Source organism: Tachypleus tridentatus, chromosome 9 (assembly GCF_004210375.1).
Source record: "Tachypleus tridentatus isolate NWPU-2018 chromosome 9, ASM421037v1, whole genome shotgun sequence".
NCBI lineage: Eukaryota > Metazoa > Arthropoda > Merostomata > Xiphosura > Limulidae > Tachypleus > Tachypleus tridentatus.
In genome coordinates, this window is record NC_134833.1 from 30779268 (window position 1) to 30791624 (window position 12357).

Below are 12357 nucleotides of genomic sequence, written 5' to 3' on the forward strand. Positions count from 1 at the left end.
AGATCGCATCAGACTGATTTTAAACTTTATTACATTACTAGACCTACAGTACAGACAGACAGACATACACCTAGGTGTCAGAGAAGATACATTCCAAATCAAAGGTGCAAATTTCTGAACAAATCAAATGACGGCATTTGAGTGAAAAACAAAACAACAACAAATGTATCTTTTAAACATAAGAAAAATGATTACAGATGATACAAGACTTTACATTGCTTTTGTTTGTTTTCAATTTCGCGCAAAGCTACACGAGGGCAATCTGCACTAGCCGTTTCTAAAGTAGCATTGGAAGACAACATAGAAGTCAGTTAGTTATCACCACCCACAGCCAAATCTTAGGCTTCTCTTTTACCAATGAATAATGAAGTTAACCGTCACATTATAACGCCCCAACAACAGAAAGGGCGAGCATGTTTAGTTTAACGAAGATTCGATTCCGAGACCCTCAGTTTACGAGTCGAACGCCCTAACAACCTGGATACGCCAGGCCTTTTACATTGCTAAACAAAACCTGCACGTGTAAAGACGATAGAAGGTGTAACCTTTTAGTTTATTTGCTTTACTGAATTTCGCGCAAAGCCATTAAAGGGTTAACTGCACTAACCATCCCTAATTTAGAAATGACAGACTAGGAGGAAGGTAGCTATTCAATATCACCCAGCGCCCACTCTTGAAACATTCTTTTTCTAAACGAAAAAGTGAAATTAACCATCACAGTTGAACAGGCGAGCATGTTCGATAACTGGATTTGAACTCGTGACCCGAAAGTTACAAGTCGAGGGCCCCAACCACTTAGCCTAACCTTAAATATACTATATCTATCCAAACATGACAGTTCCTTCTAGCAGTAACCTATCTGCAGTTCGCATGACATATGATATTTTTATACATTTGTTAGTATGAAAACTATAACATACAAAATACTAATGGTTATGCAACCACTGATGAAGTGATACCGAAATTGGCTTGTGTCCATACGTTAAACTTGAAATACTCATTTTACTTATATGTGTGCACAAGAAACTGCAAAACATACGCATACAAATATATATAAAACTGATTAAAGTCAGCTTAACTAAATGTTTTAGACACCGTTTAAGAAATGTTATACTGCCAGTCCAAAGCTACTCACATTAGTTACTGATTAGGCAAAGTTTTAGCAATAAAGCAAACTTGTGGCTTTAGTTTTGTTAGCGAATTTCTTATTAGGAGAATTGTACAAACTCAGTTGCTTGAACAACAAGACCAGGTTTAGTTTAGTGGTTAGTTTGTTTGGCGGCCCGGCATGGCCAAGCGTGTTAAAGTGTGCGACCCGTAATCTGAGGGTCGCGGGTTCGCATCCCCGTCGCGCCAAACATGCTCGCCCTTTCAGCCGTGGGGGCGTTATAATGTGACGGTCAATCCCACTATTCGTTGGTAAAAGAGTAGCCCAAGAGTTGGCGGTGGGTGGTGATGACTAGCTGCCTTTCCTCTAGTCTTCCACTGCTAAATTAGGGACGGCTAGCACAGATAGCCCTCGAGTAGCTTTGTGCGAAATTCAAAAAACAAACAAACAAACAGTTTGTTCGGGCTGTGATTTCGAGGGTTCGCGATTCGCGTCCTTTGTCTTAAAAGAAACAAAAAACAAACAAACAAAACGCGTTCCGTACTGTGCGTACGCCAATGAGCAATAAGTGACTATCGGATTAACAAGAAAAGGAAAGAGAAAAAAAAATTACCCTAACAGTTAGTGATCGGTGTTGTCGATTTGTTGTTTTGCCCTCTAGTTTATCAGTTCAAAAATACGGACGTCTTTACGCAGATAGCCCATTGTGTAGGTTTGCGCGAAAGTTTTGAAAAAAACTCTCGAAAAGGTACCGCAAAGATCAGTGGCTTTACCATGACAACAGCTTTCCTAATTCATTAAACTGATGCGTCCTTATCTAAAGTTTAAGAAAATAGGAGTCCCTCTCACATATCTGTGAGTGTATTCATTTTATGCAGGACTGGCAGAGCCCCATCATTATGGCGCTTTATTCGCTAGCTAGAGACCTTGGGATCAAAATTCATGGCCCATAATGTTCACCCTTACAGTCGTGAGAAAGTTATAATGTGACGATGGTCAGTCCTACCATTTGTCGGTAAAACGTAGACCAAGAGTTGGCGGTGGGTCGTCTTAACTAGCTGCCTTCCGTGAAGTATACCACTTCTAAACTATAAATGGTTAGCGAAGACAGCCCTAGAGTAATTTTGAATAAAAGCAACAAATATTATATGTACCGTGTTTCTCCGATAATAAGACCTACCCATAAAATAAGACCTAGTGTGATTTTTGGGGATAGTTTTAATATAAGCCCTACCCTTAAAATAAGCCCTAGTTAAGAGTGGCAGGAAGAGGAAAGAAATAAAAAAAATTAATTTATTAATTAGTTTAATAGTTAGTGAATTAGTTTGTTTAAGTATTAATCAGTTAGTTTAATAGTTTAATAATAGTTTATTTTAAATGGTTAGTTTAATAGTTTTACTTTGTAACTTCATTTTTTTAATATATCAAAATAAGACATCCCCGAAAATAAGCCCTAGTGTCATATTTTGGAGTGAAAATTAATATAAGCCCTGTCTTATTTTCGGAGAAACACGGTATGTATTATGTCCTTACACGCGGTTACTATGTGCAAATATTATACCAGTATATAGTATCGTGTATCACTACACTCATATTATATATATATATACACACACATGTCTGTTCATCACTAAATGGAATAAGTAATGTACTACTATAAACCCATCTATACAATGTAGGTAACTGTATATATATTATAAATAACATACAATTTTTTTAACTATCATTCACATATAACAAGCTTCTTTATACGTTGAAACTACAATATGCTAGTTCTTGAGCTCCTAACGAGCCTACATAGAGAAGAAATATGTTCAACAGCGTCTTCTACACTCACGCGATCTCCCATATCAGGTGCATCTTCACAAACGAGAGACTGGCACACTTGGTTTCATTCTGGCAGTATGCGCACGCTATATCAGCTCTCCATCTCCGAAAACAACAACAAAAAATACACATTATAACGTATTATTTTTAACATCAGTTAATCACCCAGCTCTTGAGATATGTAACAGACGTATTTTTAAAATTCTTTGGAAACACTAAATCCAAGCTCAGATAAATTTATCGACTTCTTAACTGCGTTAGAATGTAAAGGGGTGGAGATGTGGAATCCGAGACTTGTGGGAGATAAGGCTGAACGTCTCAAGATCCGAGTTATACAATCTATGAGGTACAATTTTGAAAACAATGAATAGGGAAAACAGTTAGAGGTTCAATATATGTAAACATATACTATTTCATTTGTAAGAAAGCTAAAACAAAAGCACAAGAGGAAATAAATAATATAAAACCCTATGGTATAAGAATACAACTATCGTTTCAGTAATAGTAAAATACAAGTCCCAAAGGCCACACTCGCCCATATTGCTTTGTCCTTTCAATCAAAGAAAACGATGTCTTAATAACTAAACATTAACTACAGATAGTAAGGTCGTGTTTAGCCTGGTTTATTTTCATTTGGTCACTTTCAGTACTACGTTTTTGATAAAAATTAATCTTCCTAACGATGCTGATTTAGCTGAGATTTGAAACTAAACTATGATGAGAGAAACATAGTTGATTCAGCATGTTTGACACACAGTTACTCACAAAACAAAGCAATGAGTCATGAATTAAGCTGTCTGTCGCTCTGCGACACAGACCTAGTTAATGTGACGTACCATGTATAGTCTCTTCAAAAGTAAACGTGTTTACTAACACTGCCTGCAGTGGCCAGGATGCTGGGTATATACTGTAAATACATTTTTTATCTGCTAGACAAAATATGCTTCTTTTAGGAAGTTTCACGTAGGAATTTCAGTTTAACATATTTCATTATGTTTAAATAATTTTTATCACACCGACTGCATTTAACTTATTATGCGTAATTCACTGTTAAATACTTTGTCAAAAATGCAACTGAATGTTTGGTATTATGTCTTACAAAAATTACTTGTGTAAATGAAAACAAAAAACATATGTGAAACTGGCATTATTATTTTTTATTAATTTCGAAGTAGAAAAACATACTTACTATAAAAACAATTCAATTGTCTTCTCATACATCACTAATAATGATTTCACTTACGTAAATACCATAACCCTAATGGTCCATCGAAAGTTTTGGCATATGGCACGCTATTCTATCAACCAGTGTTAAAACTAAAGCTCTCAATGAACAAAGTGTATCCTCTTAGCCACTCTACATCTAACTTTATCATTTTCTCAGGATTTTAAGTTCCAAAGTTTTATGTTATCAAACAGTGTTGAAAACAGTGACCACACATGATGACCCTTAACCTCTCCAATCTTAAAGTAACATGTACGTAAAGTAACTAACAAGTGAACACCAAATGAATGCACGTGATGCATTAGCAACAGACGTGGCTAACAATAATAAAATGGTAACACGAGCTGAAACTATTACAGGAGTAAAACTTTCAAGATGTGTCTTAATTTTATCAAGACGGACGTACAAATAGCTTTAGACTGTACAACGTAATACAAGTAAATCTAACAGTTACGTTATCAACCGCTAGGAGGAGAGAGGCACGTTCATTTCCAACATTAAATAACAATGCACAATAAGATGAAATGAAATCAAAACACGCCGGCATGATGGTTGAGACTGCGCCGACAAGATTGGATGTTGGTAAAGTGAGCAGACAGTATTACTGTAAAATAGTTTGTTCTTTCATTAAGTATTATGTAGCTCAGAATGGATACACACACACACACACACACTTGACTTGGGTGGTAAATGAAATAGCATTAGACCAGAATTCCGATTGGTAAACCACATTTCTTCTCTCTGTTTCAACAATCTGTTTGTTTGTTTGATCTTAAGCGCAAAGTTACACAATGGACTATCTGTGTTCTGCCCATCACGGGTATCGAAATCCGGTTTCTAACTTTGTAAGTCCGCAGAAAAACTGCTGTGCAACTGGTGGTGGTACTTCAAGAAAGATATAATAAAAGCTAAGGTTGCTAAGAACTACTTAATTACTAAGGTTCGGAACAAAATGAAAAAGAAACTTCATACAAAGACATGTTCCAGTTTGTTTTGTGTTTAATACATGAGGAAGTTCGTTTGGAAACTGATGTAATAACAGAAGCTACATCACAAGACCTACTCGTCTTACGGTCGTAGGTGTTATTTATGAATGTTCTAGCAAAGTCACTAAGTTCAACTTTTTTTTATCACTGAAAGTAAATCTGTTGTTTATCACTCCGTATAATACAGGCTTACGTATCTGTATAATACGTACAACGTAAGAGTCATAATAAACAATGAGTACAAAAACAACTCGTAAACCTTCAACACCTGATCAGTTCAGATTTTGAGTTTCCTATTCGTTTGGGGATTTTAAACAAAACTACACCAAAGGTCATTCACTGCTTGCAGTCTTTCATATTTAACTAATGGATTACAAGGAAGGCAGCTAGGCAACGACATCCACCGCCAACTCTTGTTCTACTGAATAATGGAACTTATAAGCAAGCTTATGTATTGTGACGTCACGGTCACTTTTATAACGCACCCAACCCACAATACAAAGCATGTTTAGAAGTAGAGGGCCACAAATTAAGTATTCTAGGTTCATTATCTGGGCCATGCTTATCCTAGAACGTGAATAAAACGTTTGTTGGAAACTTTATAAAACCTTCTCAATTTTCGGTTCCAAACCAGGTGGAAGTTTTTACACACTGCAGTGAGATTAAGACAGTCTTTAAAGTTAGACCAGTCTTAAGAGACTAAGATCAACATTAAGGACGATTCAGCCTAATCAGAGAAATACCAGTGACCTGAGAAAGAGATACGTCACAAAAAACCCTTGTAACATAATCAGATACAGAAATATAATAAAAAAAAATTGATGGAAGTGTACAGCAGTGGACGTTTCACCCCTTGTTAATGATTTGTGGAGCTTACGGGTGCTAGTGCATGACCTCCAGTCACATGACCGTCGTCACGTGTAGAGGAGCCTCTGAGGTATATATCCACACGCATGCTGACAGTTTAACACGTGATTTTCTCGTGGAATGTTAGGTGTATATATTGGAGACTTTTTACAGTTGTCAGTTACGACAATGAGTAAATACTTTAAAATGTAAGCTTTAATTTCTAGAGGGCCGTTGTTTGTTGGTTGTTTTTCCTGTACACAATGATTAGCGCAAAGCCACATGCTACGCTACTGCATTCTGTCCACCACGGAGAATCGAAACCCCATTTGTAACGTTGTAAGTTCGCAAGGTTACCGTTGACCTATTGGGGGACGTTTACAAAATACATTTGTAAGAGCTTGCTTATAAGTCCATGACATTAGTGGTTAAAGGGTCCCCATACATAATAGGAATCCCATAAACAAGAAATAAAATAAAAAAACCCGAAAAGTATCACTAATTGCTGGCGGAGTTTTCCACGTAATTCACATTGAAAAACGAGTTGTTTTACAAAGTTATTTCAATCACTTCTTAACACGAGTATTGCAACAGACAAAAACATAGACGTTTTCAATAAGACCAATGAAGTTTCTGAACAATAATTTCCAAGGCTGTATTTGTTAAAATTGAAATAAAAACGACATCATTTTAACTACGTCTTTTGGGTAGTATTTGGTTGTTTTGTGTCACACTTTTTTTTAAAAAAAAACCAATACAAAATACGTTCAAACCAGCCTGATATATTTCTCTAAAATGGTACAATTCAGGTAAGTACGGTGTTGACTTTTATTTTTGCATTTCCAAAGTGAACATGACAAAACGTTTACATCACCTAACTGACGAAAAACAAATGTTGATAATTACAATATTTACCGGTAAACTTACTGTGATAAAATCGTTGTGCCCTTTCACACATCTTTGTTCTTCTTGTAAAACAATACTGAAGTAAAATGACGTAATTCCAAATTATTACTAGCAATGTAACAAATATATTTTTAAAAAATTCTCAATCAAAACTTTGTTTGAAAAATCTAAAATACCATATCTACAGATGGAGAAAGAGACAGATTCAGTTAGGTAACTCAACAGAAAGCGAAGGCTCTTTAAGTCATACACGAGTTCGTTTGCCAATTATAAGAGCTTTTGAATTACGCGTTTATCTTTGAACGATTTATTTGCTCAAACTTCCATCATCCCAAATCACAACTCATGCAACAACGATACGTTCTAGCAACAATGAAACGTTCTAACGTCGTGCTTGTCACGTCTGAAAATTTAGTTTTCTTTCTGTTTTGCAGCGTTTCGGAAACACTGCACTTAAACTAATACTAAATGTTATACCTTTAAAAATGAACATAAAACGGTAAAAACATTAACCTTCCTATTACAAAGAAACTAGAAGATTTTTCAACACCTCAACATCAACTGATCTATTGAGCACTGGTGAACCACTCTTAAAAATCTTTTCAAATACCAGGATTTATTGAGGAGGAAATGCCAAAAGACATACTAACATACATTACAGTTGACAAGCGATTTTGTTGGCTGTGAAAAAAATAAATCACATTAAGACGTCTGCTGTAAGGATGCAAAATGTTGACGAATAAACATAAATATATATAAATGTTCTTGGTATTGAACCTATATATATGTGACACACACACGTTTGAGAAAAATAAATTAATTACAGCTTTTAATTATTCGTTTTGTGTTTCGATGTATTAGGTATTTTTAACCTACTAAGCCAGTTTGTTTACATTCATGTAAGTGTAATCAGAATATAATGAAAATAGGCATAGCAGAAATAAAACATCTTACAAATATTTCTACAAAACTGAGCAACATGTGTAGTTTTATTTGTCATAGCAATACGTTTAGAAAGAAATATATATATATGGTCAAAGTAAAACTAAGGAAAATATTTGTTCGTTATTTCTCTACAACTACGATCTTTTCAATATATGCACAAAGTAGATGAGACAATAACCTCACAATAGTTAAACCTAAGAACAAATGTTGAAGAAAAAGTGTTAACAGATAAATCATATTTTGTCAGTTTCTTCTCTCAAAGGGGAACCTTGGTAAATATATTACGAAAGATAAAAAAAGCACCATAACCCATGTCTGAATCACACGTTGACGAAAAGGTAAACCTACAAGCTTACTGAAACTGTATATTAATACTATTATATCCCAGGATGATTATCGGAAAAGACCTATTATCAAAGCACGGTTCCCGGCTTAACAGCGATGACGTCGGCGCTACATCAGGACGTCTTCAGCAGCGAGACACAAGGCAGCAAGCATACAAAACGAGGCTTTTGATAGACTTAGCCTAGCGAAAGGACGACAGCCTGGCAGAAATATAGTAATTATTCATATTTGCAAGAGCGACAGACAATTCAGTATTCTAAGTAAACGTGCAGGGGACAACGCGGTTTTAAACAAAGACAAATTTATTTATTTATTTTTAATAACACCGATGCAAAGCGTTTAATACATTCCTTATTATTTTTTATTTAATACTAGAAACAGTTTTCCAACAACGAAAAATACTAATTAGGAGAAATATGTTAATTTAAGCAAAGCATCATGATGTTTTAAACGATTTAAACTGCCTACGAATTCTTTGTGAGTGTAATCCAGTTCCTGCGAGTTGAAGTGTCCTCTGCTATCACATAAGTTTAGGAACTTGAATTGTTTAAGGTTTACATAGTATGATACCTTTTCGAGTGAACTAACTGTTGGTTTTATGTTGTAGGCAGTTTAAATCGTCAAAAATATCATATGGTCAACTTATTTTATAACTTAGCAATTACCGTAAGCCTCCCTCCTATTTTGGAGAAGGCAACACACCAGTGTGTTGTGTAATATTTTGTGTTACTGTGAGTACAAGAAGGGCTACAAGTCTAGGAAGAGAGAGAGATTAATTCCAATCCATAAACTTACCTGTGTAAACAGCTTAAACATATGGTCAATATTTAATGGATGTGTTTACATCGCAATAAAACTCTGTTAGAGAAATATGTTGAAATGTGAAACAGTAAAAGCCATAAATCAGTGATCTCAAAGTGTGGTTTGCGAGGGTTGGTCCAAAATGCAAGTCACTGATTAGTTTGTCTGTTTTTTCGCGGCAACAAACGAAAGCTGATGGGTTAGCACCGTTAGGTGGTCTGTAGGGTCTTTTCCCCAGCTGAAGCAATACACGGACGGAAAAAATTGAGAATCGTTGCCCTGAATAACATTTAAGACGTAATACAATTTTCCGTTAGTAATTAACTACTGCAAACTGAACATCGAACTCTGCAATGGAAATCTTAGAACAACCGAAAGTGCAAATACTAATTTGAAATACGGTGCTTGTAGCAAAATAGGAACAAAACAAGTATGCCAAACAAAAAGCCTAGATAAACAACAATAGCGCAAGGTGATGTTATATATTTACCATATCAAAACATCGGTTAATACTTCCGATATCTTTTATGACTACAGAAAAAAAAACAAAAAAAACATAAATGTATTTTATATTTCAAATAATAATTGTATTACATTTTTATTGATAATATTATACTGACATTGTCACAAGTGTTGAACAAATTCCATTATTAACTATTAAGGCAAAATTACTTCAATTAAAAATCCCAGTTAAAGAGTAGAAAAAAAAAAGTTACATAGAAACTAGTAGCACCTATCAACTTTTTCACTCGTCAGTTACTTGTCTTTTAAGAACTTTAAGGTATACACGTTAATGAAAACGTCCTTGCATCACTAATTCAGTTTTAAATTGTATTTTTTTTCTTTCTTTTCTTGAAAAAAAACTAAAAGAAAAACTGTATATACCCAGTTTCCTGAAACGTGCGAAGCCGTCCTTGAAAAGCGCACACAACAAATAAATATACGAACATACAGAAAAACTACTCTGACACGCGCAAAAGCTGGCCGTCGTACGAACTGAAAGACAACTGTGGTCGGGGCAAGCGCTCCGCTTAACGCAGCTTGTCATACGGCAAGATCAAACCAGTTTCTACGGGCGAGTTCAGAAACCATATTTAATGGATTTTTATTCAATAAACATTAACGTTTCGTCGAATGAAGGTTTAACATCTGTTAATCAATACAATAAATTACGAGTTTATACTGACCTCCTCTAAAACATGAAACTTATAAAAAATTGCCATAAAATTCTTGTACTTATAGTTACATTATTTTTTTTATATATAGGTAGGAGAGATTTCTGTTTAATAATAAATTGATTGATGTTTAACTACTTAGTCTTAGCTTGGCATTCCATCCTATCTTCACGATTTACTTGAAAAATGAATAATTACCATTCAGGTGAAACACCCCAACACTGATCAATATGCCTCCACCTAGCCCAAAGCGTATTTTGGTTTCACTAGATGAGTTATATTATATTATACGCCATTAGCTAAAATGAAATTTAGCAATGTCTATAATATGTATGAAATTAACTATCGAACACATAGTATTGAAACAATGAATAACCAATGTAAAAAAAAATTTCTTAGGAACTGTCAAAATTCTAAAACAAAATAGACTTTTAAATTTCTAACTGCACACGAAGCAGTTTTGTTTTTTGAAAATCATATAACCCGTCTATATTACGTAGTGTAATTTAATAACATATTGAATGTCTGTCGCACTTGGATGAGCCAATATTTGCTGACGGTCAGATCTACGCAGCTCTCTCTGTTCATGGTATGGCCAATCAATCACTCAGTAAGGAAATATTATGCACCCGAAGGTGCAAATATCAAAAATGTTGTTTACAAGAAAAGTTTTTAAAACTTTTCAAATACAAATTCGACAGTCCTTTGTTCTACTTCAAATACCACAGTTCTAAAACTTTTGGGAAATTTTCACACATTTTACAACTACTAGTAGTGAATATAATACAACAAATAGGTTACTATTTAAACGAGCTGCTCTGGTCTAAGACATGCAGTCGTCTACCGTACGTAAATGATTGAGACGGAAAGAGATATGTAAAGAGTCTTATATAAAAATATATATATCACAATTCTGTTAAACTTGGTAACTCAGGAAACTAGGTCTTGATGACTACGTGCATTATTATCAGTCATGTCATTCGAATTAACCAAATTATTTAGTGTCACTGTCACGAAAACGTAATGTTGTAAGTACTCAGTTTATGCACACATTTTGACTAAACTGGCTTATAAATAAAACCATTTTTTCCTCGATACTTAACTTTCAGACAGCAATCATGATTTTAACTAGTTAACGTAGTTTTTTCATATTAATAACTTACCTTTTAGTTCATGTAACCAAATCGAGAAACCACAGTCCAACAAAATAAATAATAACTTATAACAAAATGTTGTTTATTTTGTATAATAGACTGTTTTACATGATGCTAGTAGAAAGCTCACTTTCCGAACAGTACCTGCCATGATTCGAAAGCTTCAAAACCGTGGCACCATATATATTGTAGCTTACGTTGGGAGTTCGCAGTGTTGCGGATGAGGCGCGGGAATAGACCGAACTTGATTGGCTGCCATAAATACCCGAAAGCGGCCTCACTTGCACATTTACGTTTTCAAGACATACACTTGGCTAACTGCCAACTCGCCAAAATGGCTGTGTTTCTATTAAGTTGGAAGTATCAAAATTACACAGTATGACCTTCGACATGAGTATAATACAAGAATCATATGCAACTACAGATGTTATTTGATGCTAACGAAACCAAAAAAAATAAGTGAACAATAACATATTAATGGAACTCGTGTTTGGAGACCACTTTTTGACTGAGTGTTGCAAAAGATAACAGTTCGAAAATCATGTTGAGTTGGTCAAGTTCCGGGTTAGAATGACGAACTGACCGTGAAGAAAAAACCTTTTTCAATTGTTTCTTCAAGAAAGGATAGTTCAATGAATAATTTTAAAACGTTGAGTCTAAAGAACCATCCTGAACTTGGTAAGTACCAGTTAATTAAAAGACTTTTGGGGTGTTAACTGTATTAAACATTGTATACATTATTATTAGGATAAAATTTCATGTAAAAACTAATTAGAATAAACATTTTCATAAAAAAATATAAAAGAGTTTCACTTAATTTCAACATTTTATAATTACACATGTTGTTGCAATAATTGAATTGGTAAATAAAAACAAACTTTAAAGACAATAAAATCTAAGTACAAAACCCACTACCCTGAATTCAAACAGGGACTTTTAGTGTTTTTTTTCTTAAAGTCCATAATTACTTCCCTTCAATTTTTTAATAAAAAAAAGTTGTGTGCTTCTCTTTATTATATTACTTAGAAATTCTTTCAAA

At 34.5% G+C, this 12357-nt stretch overlaps 1 long non-coding RNA gene across 2 annotated transcripts in view; it reads right to left on the reverse strand.

The window, feature by feature from the left end:
• The window catches only part of LOC143224974 (uncharacterized), a 31362-nt gene extending 19895 nt beyond the window's left edge, over window positions 1-11467 (reverse strand). The window contains exons 1-2 of one of the 2 annotated variants that reach the window (XR_013013555.1): window positions 11328-11465; window positions 9480-9520 (exon numbers count right to left, since the gene is read on the reverse strand). This is a non-coding gene — a long non-coding RNA (uncharacterized LOC143224974). Of the gene's footprint in view, window positions 1-9479; window positions 9521-11327 lie in introns of both variants that reach the window. The other variant, XR_013013554.1, reaches the window with a different exon arrangement.
• Between the last annotated feature and the right edge of the window lie 890 nt (window positions 11468-12357).